The sequence below is a fragment of the Heteronotia binoei genome, chromosome 2 (genome assembly GCF_032191835.1).
Source record: "Heteronotia binoei isolate CCM8104 ecotype False Entrance Well chromosome 2, APGP_CSIRO_Hbin_v1, whole genome shotgun sequence".
Lineage (NCBI taxonomy): Eukaryota > Metazoa > Chordata > Lepidosauria > Squamata > Gekkonidae > Heteronotia > Heteronotia binoei.
Genome location: NC_083224.1, coordinates 76,785,238 through 76,800,495, shown reverse-complemented (window position 1 = coordinate 76,800,495; position 15,258 = coordinate 76,785,238). Strand labels below are relative to the sequence as shown.

At 45.9% G+C, this 15,258-nt stretch overlaps 1 protein-coding gene across 1 annotated transcript in view; it reads left to right on the top strand.

Annotated features, from left to right (window-relative positions):
- Window positions 1-9,026: 9,026 nt before the first annotated feature.
- CNTN2 (contactin 2) overlaps window positions 9,027-15,258 on the top strand; it is a 93,551-nt gene continuing 87,319 nt past the window's right edge. The window contains exon 1 of the mRNA XM_060231333.1: window positions 9,027-9,163. The gene's annotated coding sequence lies outside the window, so the exon portion shown is untranslated. The remainder of the gene's footprint in view (window positions 9,164-15,258) is intronic.

Genomic DNA, 15,258 nt, shown 5'->3' with positions numbered 1-15,258 from the left:
CTTTTTAACTGTTTTTAACGGCAACAGCACCCAAACCTTACCTGTCTTTCAAAATACCTAAAGTCCCTAATAGACTCTCACATAAGCAGCAGACCTCCTAACACCTCCCACCAAAGTCCAACAACCCTCAACTCTGTCAGTTGGCCAGTAGTTAAACTGCCAGATTTTCCCCCTCCACCATTGGAAAGTGATTGACTGGGACTCCTGGAAGGCAGAACTTGAAACAGTCCATCACAAAAGATTTTGTATTTTAAATAATGTATTTCTTGCTCTGTATGAAATCAACCCTATATTATTGGTGCTTCCTCTCGACTCTCCCACAACTTTCCAGTGACTACAGAACCTTGCATTTTGGAACCTGTCTGCAGATTATATAGGGCATGAAAGCATATTAACTGCTTCTCTAAAATAGAATGGACCATCCAGTGTCCATTGATCTCTTTACATTATTAATGAGCCGGCAATGGTGCAAGGGTGAGCCAGATGGAATGGCTAGCAAATGCTGGGTGGTCTCCTCTACCACTTTCTTCCCATTCCCTTCCCCAGCTCAGTCCTCAGTTGCAGAGACTGATACCTAAAGGTGACACTCCATGCAATTAGCTATGTGGTCAGAGCCATCTGACAGGAATACATACGGCCATCTCTCCCCCCCCCCCACCTCCTTGCTTTTACCCTCAGGGCTGCATTCAGAGAGTCCCCATCTGGGAGTAGCATTAGGTTTCACTGCTTTCTTTGGTGCATCAGAAATAGCATAAGGAAGTGAGCAGAGAAGATGCCATAGCCTTATAGCTGCTGCTAATCTCCACCAGGAAGAAGACCACAGAAACTGCATTTGCTGGTTATATGAGACCAGATGCTCCTAGCACAAATGACAATACTATTGACTGGGAGGTCATGAATTTGTTGAAAAAATGCTTACAGAACATCCTAGATGAATTGTTGTTTTAATCTGTATCAGCAAAATAAAGCAGGACTTCGGTGGCACCTTAAAAACTACCAACATTTATTCTGAAGAAGAAGAAGATATTGGATTTATATCCCGCCCTCCACTCCGAAGAGTCTCAGAGCGGCTCACAATCTCCTTTACCTTCCTCCCCCACAACAGACACCCTGTGAGGTGGGTGGGGTTGGAGAGGGCTCTCACAGCAGCTGCCCTTTCAAGGACAGCCTCTGCCAGGGCTATGGCTGACCCAAGGCCATTCTAGCAGGTGCAAGTGGAGGAGTGGGGAATCAAACCCGGTTATCCCAGATAAGAGTCCGCACACTTAACCACTACACCAAACTGGCTCTCCTGGTATCAGCTTTCATTATTAAGCAGATCACAAGAAGCAAATACACTTTTGAGTAACTTCCATGTCTTCCTTCTAATCCCTTCTAATCAGTTTTGGACCCTCACCAGTCCGGCTTTCGTCCAGGCCATGGGACGGAGACAGTGCTGGTCGCCCTAGTGGATGACCTCCAGCGACATCTGGATCGAGGCAGCTCGGCGGTACTAATGTTGTTATACCTATCGGCTGTGTTTGATATGGTCAACCATCAGTTGCTGACCCGCCACCTTGCCAACGCGGGGATCCAGGGGTTGGCCTTGCAATGGCTTTCCTCTTTCCTTGATGGTTGAGGACAAAGGGTGGCAATTGGGGGTGAACTGTCCCAGAGGCACCTGCTTAATTGTGGGGTGCCACAGGGGGCAGTTCTCTCCCCGATGTTATTCAACATCTACATGTGCCCCCTTGCCCAGATTGCCCGGAGGTATGGGTTGGGCTGTCACCAATATGCTGATGACACCCAACTCTATCTACTGATGGACGGACGGCCTGACTGTCCCAAAAAACCTAGACCTGGCATTGCAAGCTGTGGCAGGCTGGCTCAGGCTGAGTAGGTTGAAGTTGAACCCAGAGAAGACAGAGGTCCTTTGCTTGAGTCACGGCAGTCTGGGTAGGGAAATCCCCCTACCAGCATTTGACGGTGCGCCATTACAAATGGTGCGCAAGGTCAAGAGCTTGGGGGTGCTGCTGGAGCCTGCCCTGACAATGGAGGCCCAGATAGCAGCCACTGCTAAATCTGCTTTTTTTCATCTTAGGCGGGTGAAGCAGTTGGTCCCTTTCCTGGAGCACGGCGACCTAGCAACGGTCATCCATGCGACAGTCACCTTGAGGTTGGACTACTATAATGCCCTCTACATGGGACTGCCCCTGTGCCAAACCTGGAAACTGCAGCTAATGCAGAATGCAGCAGCCAGGCTGTTATTGGGGCTCCCTAGATGGGAGCACATACAGCCGGGGCTGTGGGAACTGCACTGGTTGCCAATAGTGTATCGGATTTGGTACAAGGTGTTGGTCCTTGCCTTTAAAGCCCTATATGGCCAAGGACCTGCCTACCTTAGGGACTGTCTCTCCCTATATATTCCCCAGAGGGTACTGCGATCTGGTTCTCAATATCTATTGATAGTCCCCGGGCAGAAGGAGGCCAAACTGAAAGCTACTAGAGAAAGGACCTTCTCGATCTCAGCCCCCAACTGGTGGAACCAATTGTCAGAAGAGGTGCGGGCCTTGCAGAGCCTTGCTCAGTCCCACAGGGCCTGCAAGACTGCTCTTTTTCAGCTCGCCTTTACTTAATGATCTTACACCATACTGTTGAATGAATACCGTCACCAAGGAAAAACTGTACGATGTATAACACCAAGTTTTTTATCTTAATTTAATCCTAAATGTTTTTTAATTACAATGATGATGAATTTTATAAATGGTTGAGTTATAATATGTATGTATTTATAATATGTATTGTTTTAATTGTTGAAGTACCTGTGTTGTGAGCTGCCGTGAGCCTGCTTTGGCAGGGAGGGAGGGATACAAATTAAATATTATTATTATTATTATTATTATTATTATTATTATTATTATTATTATTATTATTATTGATGGATTAAAAATTCCTTTGATGGATTAAAAAAACTTTAAATCTCAGCTTTTGTTAATTTTAAAACAGGTATCTAAAGCATGTGTGTATGTAAAGTGCTGTGAAGTCATAGCTGATTTATGGTAACCCTAGCAAGGGACTTTTGAGGTAAGTGAGAAGCAGGGGTGGTTTGCCACTGCCTTCCACTGCAGATACTTCCCTGGTGGTCACCCTTCCAAGTACTGACCCTGTGTAGCAACCAATATCTGATAAGAAAGGCTGTACCATGCTGCCTTCCCTCCCATCTAAAGTAAGAAAACAATCCTAAACAGGTCTACTGATAATCCCACATGGTTCTTGCTCCCAGGAAAAGTTTAAAAAGCAATGGTGAAGCCCCCAATTTGAATTACAACTTTGCAGTTGGAGTAGGAGAGTCCTTTCCTCATCACACAGTGTTTTACTGATTAAAAGTGTCTTCCCAAAGTAGTTCAATATCAGCCCCAATAGGGGAAAAAAGACACTCATTCCTGTAATTCCACTGGCTTGTATCCAACATGATCTGCTTGCAGACTGGACCTCATGATAGAAGCTTTCCTAGTTTCACTTTCTCTGCAACCCACAAACCTACCCAGTTTTGCTGGAAGTGATGGTCAGTGGACCCACAAGAACTTTAAAAGGGGTAAATTCTCTGAGATGAGGAGGCATGTGAGGAGGAAACTGAAAGGAAAGGTAAATACAGTCAAAACCCTTGGGGAAGCTTGGAGACTATTTAAAACTATAATCCTAGAAGCTCAGATAAAATACATACCACAAGTTAGGAAAGGCACAAACAGGCATAAGAAAAGGCCTGCATGGTTAACAAACAAAGTTATGGAAGCTGTAAAAGGTAAGAAGGACTCCTTTAAGCGGTGGAAAACCAGTCCAAGTGAGATTAGTAAAAGGGAACACAGGCTGTGGCAAATCAAATGCAAGACTGTGATCAGGCGGCAGGCAAAAAGGGACTATGAGGAGCATATTGCAAAAAACATAAAGACCAACAATAAAAATTTCTTCAAATATATTAGAAGTAGGAAACCAGCCAAGGAGGGAGTGGGGCCCTTGGATGACCATGGGGTAAAAGGATTACTGAAGGAGGATAGGGAAATGGCTGAGAAGCTGAATGCATTTTTTGCCTCCGTCTTCACTGTGGAAGATGAGAACTTTTTGCCACTAATTTTGGAAGGGGTGTTGAAAGACCTGAGTCAGATTGAGGTGACAAATTAAAAACTAATAAGTCACCAGGTCCGGATGGCATACATCCGAGAGTTCTGAAAGAACTCAAAGTTGAACTTGTGGATCTTCTAACAAAAATCTGTAATCTTTCATTGAAATCTTCCTCCGTTCCTGAGGACTGGAAGGTAGCAAATGTCACCCCCATCTTTAAAAAGGGTTCCAGAGGAGATCCGGGAAATTACAGGCCAGTCAGTCTGACGTCAATACCGGGAAAGTTGGTAGAAACCATTATCAAGGACAGAATGAGTAGGCACATTGATGGACACGGGTTATTGAGGAAGACTCAGCATGGGTTCTGTAAGGGAAGATCTTGCCTCACTAACCTGTTACATTTTTTTGAGGGGGTGAACAAACATGTGGACAAAGTAGACCCGATAGATGTTGTTTACCTTGACTTCTAGAAAGCTTTTGATAAAGTTCCTCATCAAAGGCTCCTTAGAAAGCTTGAGAGTCATGGAGTAAAAGGACAGGTCCTCTTGTGGATCAAAAACTGGCTGAGTAATAGGAAGCAGAAAGTGAGTATAAATGGGCAGTCTTCGCAGTGGAGGACAGTAAGCAGTGGGGTGCCGGAGGGCTCGGTACTGGGTCCCATGCTCTTTAACTTGTTCATAAATGATTTAGAGTTGGGAGTGAGCAGTGAAGTGGCCAAGTTTGTGGATGACACTAAATTGTTCAGGGTGGTGAGAACCAGAGAGGATTGTGAGGAACTCCAAAGGGATATGCTGAGGCTGGGTGAGTGGCCGTCAACGTGGCAGATGAGGTTCAATGTGGCCAAGTGCAAAGTAATGCACATTGGGGCCAAGAATCCCAGCTACAAATACAAGTTGATGGGGTGTGAACTGGCAGAGACTAACCAAGAGAGAGATCTTGGGGTCGTGGTAGATAACTCACTGAAAATGTCAAGACAGTGTGCGTTTGCAATAAAAAAGGCCAACGCCATGCTGGGAATTATTAGGAAGGGAATTGAAAACAAATCAGCCAGTATCATAATGCCCCTGTATAAATCGATGGTGCGGTCTCATTTGGAGTACTGTGTGCAGTTCTGGTTGCCACACCTCAAAAAGGATATTATAGCATTGCAGAAAGTCCGGAAAAGGGCCACTAGAATGATTAAAGGACTGGAACACTTTCTGTATGAAGAAAGGTTGAAACGCTTGGGACTCTTTAGCTTGGAGAAACGTCGACTGCAGGGTGACATGATAGAGGTTTACAAGATAATGCATGGGATGGAGAAAGTAGAGAAAGAAATACTTTTCTCCCTTTCTCACAATACAAGAACTCGTGGGCATTCGATGAAATTGCTGAGCAGACAGGTTAAAACGGATAAAAGGAAGTACTTCTTCACCCAAAGGGTGATTAACATGTGGAATTCACTGCCACAGGAGGTGGTGGCAGCCACAAGAATAGCCAGCTTCAAGAGGGGTTTAGATAAAAATATGGAACAGAGGTCCATCAGTGGCTATTAGCCACAGTGTGTGTGTGTGTGTGTGTGTGTATATATATATATATATAATTTTGGGGGGGCCACTGTGTGACTGGATGGGCCATTGGCCTGATCTAAAATGGCTTCTCTTATGTTCTTATCGGCTGATCATCGGCTGCTGACCCGCCGCCTCGCCGACGCAGGAATTCGGGGGCTAGCCTTACAGTGGCTCTCCTCCTTTCTTGAGGGTCGGGGACAAAGGGTGGCGATCGGGGGGGGACTGTCTCAGAGGTATCCACTCCATTGCGGAGTGCCTCAGGGGGCAGTCCTCTCCCCGATGCTGTTTAACATCTTTATGCGCCCCCTTGCCCAGATTGCACGGAGGTATGGGCTGGGTTGCCATCAATATGCAGATGACACCCAGCTCTATCTATTGATGGACGGCCGGGCTGGTGATGTCCCAGCAAATTTGGACCGGGCACTACAAGCCGTGGCTGACTGGCTCAGGCTGAGCGGGCTGAAGTTGAATCCGGCGAAGACTGAGGTCCTTTGCGTGGGCCGCGGCGGACCGGGAGGGGAGACTACTTTACCGGCCTTTGACGGTGTGCCACTGGTACCGGTGCGCAAAGTCAAGAGCCTGGGGGTGCTACTGGAGTCCTCCCTATCAATGGAGGCCCAAGTAGCTGCCACTGCTAGATCCGCCTTCTTCTATCTCAAGAGGGCGAGGCAGTTGGCCCCCTTCCTGGAACGCACCGACCTGGCAACTGTGATCCACGCAACGGTCACTTCGAGGTTAGACTACTGCAATGCCCTCTACATGGGGCTGCCCTTGTACCGAACACGGAGACTCCAGGTAGTCCAGAACGCGGCGGCCAGGCTGCTGGAGGGACTACCACGGTGGGAGCCTGCACGGCCTGGGCTGCGCAATCTGCACTGGCTGCCGGTTGTCTACCGTGTTCGCTATAAGGTGCTGGTTATTACCTTTAAAGCCCTATATGGCCGAGGACCTGCCTACCTAAAGGACCGCCTCTCCCCATATGTACCCCGGAGAGCACTGAGGTCTGGTTCTCAGAACTTATTAACAATCCCTGGGCCAAGAGAAGTTAGGTTGAAGGCCACTAGGGAGCAGGCCTTCTCGGTGATAGCCCCTCGCTGGTGGAACGATCTCCCAGAGATGGTGCGAGCCCTGCGGGACCTGAACCAATTCCGCAGGGCTTGCAAAACATTTCTTTTTCAGCTAGCATTTGAGTCACCATGTGGCAACTAAGACGGAACCTGATTAATGAATGAATAGACACTCAGCCATCTTAAATACATCATTTTAGCACCTATTTTTATATCTTATATGTTTATATGTTTTTATGTATTTAAATAATTTATTGTAATTAATGTTTAAGTTGTTATGTTTTATGAATCACGGGACTCCCATGTCTATTATTGTTTAATGTGAATCATGAGACTCCCGTGTCTGTTAGCCGCCCTGAGCCCGCCTAGCGGGGAGGGCGGGATATAAAAATAAAATATTATTATTATTATTATTATTATTATTATTATTATTATTATTATTATTATTATTATTATTATTATTATTATTATTATTATGTTTAACACAGGACAAAGTGGAAGTCAGGTTGAGGAAAATCACTACTCTCCCTTCCAAAGACAGATGTCTACATGTCTTGATGTAAACCATTATTTTAGAAGGGGAATTATACAGATGCTGATCCTTAAATGTCAAGTTGTCATAAGCTAGAATTTCTTTCTACATATTCAGTGTATTTCAAATTCCACACTTATGGATTTGATGAGGAAATGAAAGTAAGATCTGAATTGCAAGGACCTAAAGTACACCTTAGAATGAAAGCAGCCAGCCAGACTTTCATATGCCTACTTCATTGAAAAGGAACAGGCAGATAAAACAGCATCTCTTCTCACAGAATATTATGAAGTAAATCCATTAATATTTGAGATGTTACAGCAATAGGAACCATATACCAGGTAGTGATGAACAACATTTGCAGAACAGCTGTCCAGTGGGAGTGGACAAGGATTCTGAAAAGACCAGATCTCTATGACAACTAATGAAAACAGTATTTCCAGGCTGTCATGTATTCCAACAGCCCTTAATAGACTATAGAGCTGGCAGTAGACATTTTTGAATCTAAAACAAAAGTCAAAATGATTTTTCTTACACCCAGTCAAGGAATGACATTTATTCTTTTTTAAAAAGACATGGTGAGGTCACTCACTTCTGATATCTGCAACCCAAAGGCTTTATGGATCTTCATGGCAAGGCCAGCCCTGGCTTAAAACTACAAGATGGGAAATCCTCATCCCCAGAGCAAATGTTGCCCCTCTCCTATTCATACAGAGCATCCACCCAACCATGAAAAACTTATATTTGCTTAACTACTTCCCCCCCAGAAATGCTTAATCAATCATGAAAGGTGACCGGGCTCAAGCTCACTCTCAAACTAAGCCTCTGAAGTGCTGGTCCCGAAACCCAGAAGCATGGAGGAAGACTCAGTGGTGATTCAGTAGTTAAAGAATGCCCTCTCCCTATGATCAAAAACACTTTCTAATTCTAGAATCAGCAAAAGCAAATAGCGTCAGTTATTGAGGGAGACTGAAATTTCAAAATCTTCCTACTTGCTTTGAATGAACTTTTGAATTTAGCTACCTGGTTGTTGTAAGTAACAAGGCCAAATAAATGTAGCCAGAGTATGCTGCTGTGTCTCCCCTAGTGGGATTATTCCTCAGATCTGGCAAAGTGTATTCCTTGTTGCTGTGTTCCTTGTAAAATAGAAGGAGCACCCTTTGAAAACCGTCATCAGCCTATCTTTCGACAGGAGGAACAGTTCCAATGAACTTCTGTGTCACACCCACAACTGTGGCATCAAACATTGGCCGGGCTGGGCGCGGGACTCCAAGTGTAGATTCCCTTGGCATTTTTGCAGCTCTGGATAGCAGCCAGCCTGGATGAGCTAAAGACTATTACCGACCGGGAAGGTGCGGGGGGGGGGGGGGATATACCTCCAGCTCTCTTGGTCCTATGCGACCCGGCTGGCCCTAACGACGGCGAGCAGGCAGCAAGCTGGGCAAGCGTTGTAATGACCCGTCGTTGGGCGAGTGCTAAAGGCGGCGGCGGCGGCGGCATGAGCGCCAGGCTGAGGAAGGCCATGAATTATGTATGCTGCCGCAAATCACCCTGTCGAGCTCTGACTGGTCCTGGCAAATAAGGTAAAGGCGAAGGGGAAAGGGAGGGTGATTCCCCCTCCCTCTCTCCAGGCCCCTTGAAGGCGGTGAGGGGGAGGAGGGTGGAGACGAGAGAGCGCGTGCCGGGGGGAGGGAGGAGCACATCCTAATGCGGAACCGCTGCAGTGGCTCAGGGCGCGCACACACCACACAGGCAGGCCAGGCAAGCGGTGGCGGCGCCAGCGCCCGCGAAAGGCTCACCTGCAGCAAGCAGGCAGGCGCGAGAGGGGAAGGGGGCTGCTGCATGAAGGGCTCCCCTGGCACAGCCACGCCAAGCCACGCGCAAGCACGTGCCGATCCAGCCACTCACCGCCCAAGGTAGGCGCGGGCTGGGCTGGACTGGGGGGGATCTCTGGGCTCTTGCTTCTGTTGCGAAGAGGCGGCTTGGGTTGCGGAAAGCCACCAACGGCACACACGAACTTTCAGTCCCTTCTGCCAGAGAGCGAGACGAGAGAGACCTTTCTGAAAGGGAGGGGGGACCATGACATCAGTGAAGCTCGCCATCCTCCGCGGGTAAGTGGCAGGACTTCTGGCTGGGGAGGCTGGCAACGCCAAAATGTATGTGCCCAGCCGACGAGGAGAACCGTCCAGGAAAGAGGGAGGACTTTCAGGCAGAAAGATGAAGGCAGTGGGATTCTGCCGGGAGATGTTTGAAGGGGCGCTACAAGGACCGGTTGAGGGAGCCCGAGCCAGTGCCAGTGTGGGTGTGACTAAAGAAGGACACCCCCGGTCAGACTGATCATCCATATTCGATCCGAGAGAGAGGTGGGATAGGGGGACCAGGCACGGCAGAGGATGGCGACCCTTAGGAGTTTTGGCGTGCTGCAGGCAGAGTGTCTTGTTAGGACTGCAGAGGAAGGCAGGGCTGGCTTATGGTGTGTGGGTGTTCTGTGTGTTTACGTCTCCTCTCAAAGTCGACTTTAGGATTTTGGAGCTGCATGAGGCAGCTGTGGAAGCACTTACATTCTGTTTAAATAGGGGAGGAGTGACCCCAGAAAGGATGGACTTCCTGACAGTGAAGAAAAGAGAACCGATATATGGTCAGGTATATCATCCCCCCCCCCCTTATGGTATGGGCTTATTTGGATACAAACCAGACCTGCCCAGTGTAATTCACCAAGCTGAAAACAAGCCATCAGGTATGATGGCTACAGGTTTTTCTCTCTTCTTGGGACTTCCCAAGAACCAGGAGAGAGGCTGTTTCAAGAACCCTGGGAACCTCAATACACGAGTGGGTGGACTGCATTTTGCCTTGGGGCAGGCCTGAACTAGGCAGGTTAAGGAGATTGTAACTATCAAGCCTAAAACTATTGTCAAAGACAGAGCTTCCAGACTGTCACCCTTGCTTTTTCATCCAGAGCATGCAAATTTATTTCACTGGCTTTCAAGCAAAAGGTCTATGCTGTTGACTAATATGCCTTTAAACAACTCTCTCTGTGTGTGCATGGGTCATATCTATCTGTCCAGCAACCTGTCCAACCACCTTTCACTACTCCAGTCCAGGCAATAAGGTATCATTTCATTTCCACAAACTTTTTCCCCTCTGCATATGTGTGTATCTGTGACACATGTTATAGATTTGTCATTGTAGGATTACCATGCAACCAACAAAGTGAAGACTAAGCCACAAAAGCATTAATGATGCCACAAGAATCTTGTTTGTTTTTACAGCTGGCTCATTTGAAAGCAGTCTGTAGGCTTCAGTCTAGCTTTTTGGATCAAACAACTGAAAATCATCTTCCATTCATTGTAGGCCACACTTCATGGTAGGCAAGCATTTCTTTGTGATACATACCTTTTTTTTAAGGTCAGTCTCTGTTGCATATACATTACTGCAGATTGAGCAATGTCATTTGATGAATGGTCATGCTTGTATTTATTGCCTTTGATTTCAGGACTTGTAGCATCACAGAGTTTTAGTGGATCCCAAGTTCATCAGACCCAGTATAGATGATCTTGCACAAACTGAATCCACCACATGCTATAAAGTACCATGGATTTATGACATCAGCCACACTTTCTTTTCAAGCCAGGCCCTAACAATTTAACTGCTAGTATTTGAACTATTTTCCTTTATCCAGACCATATCTCTTACACAGTTTATTCCAAATTTAAAGTCAACATACTTGTACTCCCCTGTTCCCCATCACTTGTTCATTTGGTTGCAAGCAAAGCTGCCAGGCCTGTCTTTTCTCACCCAGACAACTACTAAGACTTAAAAATATGCTTGTATCAGCCTGGAGTGTCCAGTAAACTGGAAAACAACCCCACTGATTGTGAAGATGCACAGGTGGCTGGCTATTTAGGCAAAATGGTTATTCTTGGTATAGAAGTGGCTGGTGATGATTCATTGACATTGCAACCAATCCAAAATGTAAGGGAACATTTCAGATTGCATGCCTGGATTAAAACAAATAAAACGGCATCCTTTACTCATTCTTTTCCATTCCTAATATTATAGCTGTCAGGCATGTTGGTACCAAGGTCCTGAGTGCATACAGAAATTATATTTATCTTTTGTTAATGTAGAGATACAGGGCCAAATTAATCCCCAAATGCATACCTGGACCATAAAGAGAAGCTGAAGGGGAGGCCTCATTTGAATTGGAGCCACAGTCCCAGGGAAGAGATGTAAGCCTCTCCCTACTATACCATTTTTGCAGTCAGTGATGAGAAAAGCCTTGGCTTTCATGCAGCCATTAAAAAGGCCAGGAGCCCTTGGTCTTTAGGGTTTGTAGAGTCTTTCGGGATCAAGTGCCGTGTTCTACTGAAGAACACGGCAGTAGATCCCGAAAGACTCTACAAACCCTAATGATGTTACCAGCTGTGAAAACCTGAAATCTTTGATAGCCCTTGGTCTGTTCTGCTTAGTATCCTGCCATCTCCAGAACTGGGTGAAGGTTTCCTTCATCAGCTCCCCCACCATTCATATGTTTTAAAAGTTTTAAATATCATATTTGGCATTAAAAGCAACTGGAGATTATTGTTACTTATTATTATTTACTAAATTTGTAACCCACTCTCCCTGGAAACCAGGCTCAGAACAGGTACATAAAACTGATACACAGTTACAATAAAAACAATAGACTACATAATAAATGCTTGCCACTATACACTAAAAGATGGTGTGAATCTCAGGAAGGAGTAAGATATAGTTGTCTAATGGGAAGGAGAGAGGGAAAGGGGAAAAGTGGGGAGACCAAACAAAGATGGAAACTGTCAAATGGAGTCCATCGTTGCCCTCAGCCATATGCCCACATGACTCTGTTTTGCAGAACTGTAACAAGTTCTGCAGGACCCTGGCTGAGGACAGCCAGATGCCTTTTGGGCCAGGGCTCACCAGCAGATTTTGGTCACTACAGCATAATGCTTTTTGGAGGATAGACCAGGAAAGGCGATCCCAAAGAAATGCTGGTCCCAGACCATTTTGGGCTTTAAAGGTCAACACCAAAACCTTAAACCTGATCTGGTCTTCAATCTGGAGCCAGTGCAGCTAGTACAGCACCAGTTGCATACGTGCTCTAAAAGATGTTCCTGTCAGAACTTGTGCAACTGCATCCTGGACCAGTTGCAATTTCCAAGTCATTCTCAAGGAAAGCCTTGTGTAGATCAAGTTGCAGTAATCCAACATGGAGGTGACTGTTGTATGGATCACTGTGGCTAAATCAAGGGATACAAGAAGGAAACCAACTGTTTAACCTAGTGAAGGTGATAAAATGGCAGTTTAACAACATTCGTGACTGACCCTCCATTGAAAAGGAGTTCAGCCACGGGACCTCCATCTTTGATGGATTTAATTTCAACAGGCTCTGCTTCAACCAGCCAACCATGGCCTCCAAGTACTTGGCCAGATTTTCATGGGCAGCATTTGGATGGCTGCTAATCAACAGATAAAACTGAGTGTCATCAGCTTACTGGTGACACCAAAGCCCAAAGCTCTGCACCAGCTGGGTGAGGGGGCACATAAAAATGTTACATAACACATGATTTGGAGTTGGGAGTAAGCAGTAAAGTGGCCAGGTTTGCAGATGACACTGAATTGTTCAGGGTGGTGAGAACCAGAGAGGATTGTGAGGCACTCCAAAGGGATCTGTTCAGGCTGGGTGAGTGGGTGTCAATGTGGCAGATGAGGTTCAATGTGGCCAAGTGCAAGATAATGCGCATTGGGGCCAAGAATCCCAGCTACAAATACAAGTTGATGGGGTGTGAACTAGCAGAGACTGACCAAGAGAGAGATCTTGGGGTCGTGGTAGATAACTCACTGAAAACGTCAAGACAGTATGCGATTGCAATAAAAAAGGCCAACGCCATGCTGGGAATTATTAGGAAGGGAATTGAAAACAAATCAGCCAGTATCATAATGCCCCTGTATAAATCGATGGTGCGGTCTCATTTGGAATACTGTGTACAATTCTGGTCACCGCACCTCAAAAAGGATATTATAGCATTGGAAAAAGTGCAGAAAAGGGCAACTAGAATAATTAAAGGGCTGGAGCACTTTCCCTATGAAGAAAGGTTAAACCACTTGGGGCTCTTTCGCTTGGAGAAACGTTGACTGCGGGGTGATATGATAGAGGTTTACAAGATTATGCATGGGTGGAGAAAGTAGAGAAAGAAGTACTTTTCTCCCTTTCTCACAATACAAGAACTTGTGGGCATTCAATGAAATTGCTGAGCAGTCAGGTTAAAACGGATAAAAAAGGGTGATTAACATGTGGAATTCACTGCCACAGGAGGTGGTGGTGGCTACCAGCATAGCCAGCTTCAAAAGGAGATTGGTTAAAAATATGGAGCAGAGGTCCATCAGTGGCTATTAGCCACAGTGTGTGTGTGTGTGTGTGTGTGTATTGGCCACTGTGTGACACAGAGTGTTGGACTGGATGGGCCATTGGCCTGATCCGACATGGCTTCTCTTATGTTCTTATGTAACACTGGGAAGAAGATTGCCCCTTGGAGGACACCACATGCCAGCAGGTATTGTGGTGAAACCCTCTACCATAGAGCTATCCTCTGTCCCTGACCTTGGAGAAAGGGCAACAAACATTGCAAGATGTGAATATCTGGCCATGACCAAACAAAACACTTTCATTTCCCCCCCTGTTCCCTGGATGAACTCCTCTAGAAGGATGTCCTTCACAGGGTGCTGGATCCCATCAAAAAGATGTAGGTGTGCAAGTTGAGGAGTAATTCCCCCTTCTGTGGCAACCCTCCTGTTCCAACCTCATGTTGCTGTTGGGATTCCCAGTCCCCCAGGAATAGCATTTCAGGAGGAGTTTGGGCTGCTTCAGGTGGGAGAGGTTCAGAAGTTGTGCTTCTGTACACAGAGCTTAGTTGGGATCCAACTGATGTCCATTCTTTACTAGTTACAGAAGGGGGGGGGGGATCCTTATCTTACTGTACACCAGAAATTCCCATGAGCAGAAATGGATAATTTGACTTTCTCCTTCATGTGAATATACATGAAGCCATGAAGCTGCTTTATGCTGAATCAATCAATTGGTCAATCAAGGTCAGTACTGTCCACTCAGACTGGGGACCTCTCTGGAGTCTCAGGCAGAGGTCTTTCACATCACCTATTCCCTGCTTGCTTTTATGTGTGGTCTTGCAGAGTTGGGTGAGTTGAAGGTCCAGCTGAGACCAAGAAGTTTGGGTTATGGGGAAGGAACAAGGGAAGTGCAGCAAGAAGTTAAGTTTCAAATTTGAGGAACCTGAACAACAATAAGAAAACTTGAGCTTGTTGCATAGGATGGGAGTAAGATATACAGATAAACTTGAAATCAAGCATTAGAGTTTCTGGTTTTGTTTTCACTCAGCACAGTGGGGGAGGGAAGCTAAGCAGTTATGAGCATCTGCTGTCATATGCAGACTGCAGAACTGGGCATGCTCTCTAATAAGCAATGATACTATTATCTTCTGCAGAGGATGGGATAGTTGTATGGTTGCCTGCAAGACTGGAAAAGACTGTCCTGTCCCTTTAATAGAGATTTAAAGTATAGAAATGGGCAGCTGAAACTTCTCATGGTATAACATCATCTTTTAAATATCATCACATTGTCTCTATTAAAGTGATGGGGATTTTATTTCTCCAGTCAGTTGTTGATCCTTTGTGGCTGCAATAGCTATCTCTCACTAGGAATCAAAAGATCTGGCATACTACAACTTTCTCCAATCCTTTCACAGAGATTGGTGGGGTTTGCCCTACCTGTTTCTGAAAGTAGGCTTGAACAATTTTTTGGTATCTGCTTGTCTGAATACTAAAGTGATTTTGAAGTGGGGAGGAGTAAAAGTGGATGTCATTACCTGTAAAACTCCCTATTGCAGAGAATAGTTTGATTGGGATGGGGAGGGGAGGGGAGAAGAGAGTAAAAGGCAGCCTAAATGTTGTAGTATTTATAAAAATAGAAGATGCCTAG